The sequence below is a fragment of the Ixodes scapularis genome, unplaced genomic scaffold, assembly GCF_016920785.2.
Source record: "Ixodes scapularis isolate PalLabHiFi unplaced genomic scaffold, ASM1692078v2 PGA_scaffold12__126_contigs__length_90152505, whole genome shotgun sequence".
NCBI classification, from domain to species: Eukaryota; Metazoa; Arthropoda; class Arachnida; order Ixodida; family Ixodidae; genus Ixodes; species Ixodes scapularis.
In genome coordinates, this window is record NW_024609838.1 from 15,771,102 (window position 1) to 15,776,153 (window position 5,052).

The window sequence follows — 5,052 nt, forward strand, 5'->3', positions numbered from 1 at the left end:
CCTGATGCTCGCGTCACCGATCGTCGTCCTGCACAAGGGTTCCAGGTACAACGCGATACTGTATCGGCGGCGACATTGGGCAGCCCTGACGAACGAAGCGCCGCCAGCGGAATCTTGAGCACCTACACCATTTCGCACACGATTCGTATCGCGTGCAGGTTGGTGCCCATGGTCCGTCCCTTGATTCTGTACGCCTGATGTTCTCCGACGACGTCCCACGGGCTTCATTCAAGCGCTTTGCCACAATCTTGTCAACGATATTTGCAATCACTGGTCAGCAAGCTGATGGGACGAATGTGGTCAACTTTCGGGACTCCCTCGGAGTTTTTCTTCGGGATCAACATCGTGACCGCCTGGCGCATGGACGGAGGCAGAATAGCCCGCGCTTAAACACGTCGCCGAATACGTTGCGCAGAATCGGGCTTAGCTGGGTTGAGAATGTCTTACGACATCACTCCGTCTTGTCTTTCTGATTTTTCTTTTAGAGCGCAGCTCTTAGGGGCCCATTCCCGGCTTGAGCGGCGTCGGCGTCGGCGTCGCCGTCGGCGTAACCAAGGTCACCCCAAGGTCACGCGACCCCCCAAGGTCATCCCAAGGCCACCCCAAGGTCACGTGACCCCTCCCCCAGGGTCACGTGACCCCCAAGGTCACGTGACACCCAAAGTCACGTGACCCCCCCCCCCGAGGTCACGTGACCTCCCCGATGACGTCATCGTCACTGATGACGTCACCGGCATCCGCATCGTCATCATCACGGATTACGTCATCAGTGACGTCACTGATGACGTCACCGACATCCGCATCGTCATCGTTATCGCTGATGACGTCATCGGAGTCCGCATCGTCATCGTCACTGATGACGACATCAGTGACGTCACTGATGACCTCAGCGGCATCCGCATCGTCATCGTCATCATCACTGATGACGTCATCAGTGACGTCAGTGATGACGTCACCGGCATCCGCATCATCATCGTCATCATCACGGATGACGTCATCATCGGCATCGTCACGTGACCCCCAAGGTCACGTGACCCCCCCCCAGGTCACTTCACCCCCCCAGTACCCTTCCCTCCTCCTCCTCAAGAGCAGCGCTCTAATTCGGTGTTACAGGGAGTTGTAAACGGCTTTCACTTTTTTTATATGTCTTATTCATGCACCGAAACAAAACGCATCCAGGTGTTCTGGAAGCGCACGCCGCCTCGGGGAACGCGGTACGACGTACGCTTGCTGGCACTCGCTACGTGCTCGTTGGGCTCCAGAACTCCTCTCACTGTTTGTCTCGATCGTCACGTGCACATGTATTTTTTGTTTATGATCTTTGGAGGCACGGTATTATCATCATCTGCCAGAATTTTGGGGGTACGGAAAATGAATGTTTTCACTTATTTCTTCGTTTAAACGCGGTCTACGTTGTGCCGGCAGCCCAGAAATACTGGCCTAGACTAGTGTTTTGGAGCTGCAGGCAGAGCAGTCAGGAAAAGTAATTTTAAAACGAGCTGACAGATTTCAGGATTGCGTCTGCAGGTGGCGGTCTGTGTATCCCTGTGGGAATGCCGCCACGTCGTGAGTTCCTAAAAAGCCGCGCCTGTCGGCGGAAGTATGCCACTTTCAACACCGTACCTGGTCTCTACAGGGGAACATATTCGGAAATATGGAGATAGATGAATCATACTCGATCGAATAGATCAAAGTCCATGAAGCCGCCGAAAGACAAAATCTTTAGCGGAGCCGGGATTTGAACTCCGGGCCTCCCAATATCTGGTCGGGTATATGCTAACTACAACACCACTCCGCCCATGAATTTCTCGTGTTTTCTGCCTGTCCTATTAATGTACCGAAACAAAGGTACCCAGCCAGAGGTATTCTCAAAGCACACGCCGCCGTGTGACTCACTGTTCGTGAACCAATACTGCGTTGTGTACGTCGCGGTACGATGCCAGGAACGCGTATTAAGGTCCTATGCTGCACGTCGGGACCAGGCGAGACCTAGCGACCGGGACAACGTCGTCTGCTTCGATTGGTCCACGGCGCTCGGAGCAGACGACATTGTCCCGGTCCATAGGTCCTGCTCGGTCCCGACGTGTAGCACAGGGCCCTCGTACAGATGCGTTTAGCATCCGATACTCCCACAGATCAAAAGTGAACCAGAAGGGGCAACAAACGACGTCACAGAAACCGGCGTGTCATGCTGTCAGGCGTCGCGATCCTGGCGGTTGGTGTTGGAACCTGCGGCAAAAAAGTACGAGCGAACGCGAAGGCCGCTGCCGTCACGGCGTCCCAACTTCTGACTGCCGAAGCTTCCGTGGTCTGTCAAGTTGGAGAGTGAGCTGCAGCAGAACAGGCGTCTGCCATATTCACCTCCGCTGCTCTTTCAACGCCACGATCGCAGCAGGCAACAACCTTAAACCATAGCCTCTTCTATACTCACAAAGTCCGGCAGTTCGACAACGTATCCAACGAGTGCCCGTTCGCAGACTTGGAGCGCGAGGATCTGGTAGCACAGAGCATCAAAGGGCCATTTCTGCGGGAACCTGGACTTCAGCGCACAGCTTTTGCAGCGGCGAGGACCCGAAACACACTTGTTCGCTCGGGAGAAGTGTGTTTCGGCGTCTCGCCGCAGCGGGGCGCCAGTCACGTGGCTCTCCTCTCATCCGTTGTCTGCCGATCTACATTCATCATTTCGGCGGCCGCTTCTCGTGGCAATCTGGCAGGCTTTGTCAGTATATAGAAGGTTATGCTCAAGCTTTTATGACGTCATCAGGGGGAAGTCAATAGAGCACTTTTTATTTTTATTTGACGCGGTATACTCGTCAGTCGGAGGCGAGTTCCACGCGCAATATTTCTGGCAGGTGCTTGGGGCGGTAGTGATCCGCCGGAAACTATAGACGGCAGCGCCTGGGGGCCGGAGGTCGTTTCACGACTCGTCTGCTCGCCATAAAAGAATCACCGTACCCGAGATTGATTTCATTTGACCACTCGGGACCTGCGAGGTAGGAGCGGCCACCCCCGTTCATTGATCAGTCCGACACGTGACTGTAGATAGATGATTAAAAGCACTAAAAGACGAACGACAAGTAGAAGGACAACGTACACCCTAGAGTGCTACTTTCACCCGGTTAATTTAGACCATTTGAAAATAGCGCTTATGTCGTTCTTTTAAGCTTCATGGTGATTTTATAGCGCTTTAAATTCTCTACAATGTACAACCAACTCGCCCAAATTAATCACATCGACGCGTGATCAGCGGGGCAGTGCATGTGCTAGTTTATTTGCTGCTTGTAAGTTGTAACTGTTTGCTTACTTTTCAAAAGGATTATTAAAACTTGGAATGGTTTTGACGTAACCACCTAATCCCATAAATTTGTTCTCCGTCCATCCGTGCGCGCCTTTCCCTGCTAAATATAGCGGACAAATGAACGTCGCTTACCCTGACGTCACTTTCACGTGACGTAATGGCGCGGTGTCACGTGGTAATGCAACGTGATACCATGACGTCACGACATCAGGTCACGTGACATCGTGCCCTGAGACGCAACCGACGCAAATGTGTGAACAAGGCCTTATACATCATATAAGAGACAGTCTCAAAGCATCAGTTACCGCGATATCCGTGGTTCGAACGCCGCGTGCCAAGTCTGTCCTTGAACTCGTTGCCATGCAGCATTCGAGGCACATATCTCGCGGTGACTTGCGTTCGAATCTGTTTGCAGACTGTCTTTTTTGTGATGAATAAGCGGTGCGACCCCGGCTTAATGCTAGGCCAACACTCGCCGGACAGTCTGTTCGTAAACATGAGGACGACACCTTGTAACAACATTCATGGCACTTCCCTCCCATTCACCACTAACAATCATACGCGCTTGTGAACAACCGATGTCGCTCAACAAAGACCGGGTTGCCCAACGAACATTTCGTTTACGCCTTCAAGCAGTGTTGGTGTCATGTTGGGCTAGTCCAAATCGGTTCTCAAGAAGACGTGCTCACGTGCGAGCAGCGCCACTCTCCTCCTAAGGACAAAAATGTCTGGCAGCCCCCTCTTTCCTTTTTTTATTATTTGAGAAGTGCTAGAAAAAAAGAAAAAAAAAAGTCGACTTGGTGCTTGAGTGCCGAGGTTAAAACACTTTGCCTTAGACCACTTGAAAAGCGGTGGTACGTTGGACCAAACTCTGGTAACAAAGGGGACCCTAAGGAGGATGACGGTCTAAACCTTCCCCCCTCCTACACACACACACACGAACACACGCACACACACACACACGCACACACACACACACTCACACATATTCACGCGTTCCCTGCTTAGCGAAGCTCAAAGCTGAAGAAGCCAACAGCGCGTACTCGTCGCAGCAGATAGCGACGTGCGCATTCGTAAAAATCGGGGAAAAAAAAAAGGGAGACGCGTTCACGACTGAACGAGGTTCGGAAACGACGTGCTCAATCGATACCCATCGGCCCGACAAATGGATATATTTTTCTTTTTCTTTTCTTTCCTTCTTTCATCTTTCTTTTGCGGAGCAAACAAGCAGGAAGCCTCCGGTCCGTGCGCGCAATCACCAGGCGACGGGATGGAAATGGGGAGTCAAGGACCGTTGCGAGGGAAGGGTGGCGCAAAAGGGGAAAGGGCGAGTGACGCCAGGCGTGACAGAGCTTTGCATCCGACTTCCGGAGCGCGTCTCGCTCGCTCGCTGGCGTCCCTCATTTTCCCGCGACCGAATCAGCGGAACCGACGCGAAAGCTGCATAATAGATACTTCCGCTTCGCACGGCCCCTCGTATAGTTCGGGGTGGACAGAATCGCAGTGTTCTGACCTTCGAATTCGGGAACGGAGTGTTGGTGTGTGTGTGTGTAGTACGTACGGGTCAATTCCTGGGCGCCCGTTTGCTTTCAGTGCTCTGCAATACAGTACCGGGATTTTTTTTTTTTTATCTGCTTGGAAGGGCACGCTCCAGTGAGCCAGACAAATATGTAATAAGGGTAAAATGCGGTAGGGCCTTATTTTTCCGGGTGATCTGTCGGGAGAAGGTTCTTCAAGTCGAAATAGTGCTGAAC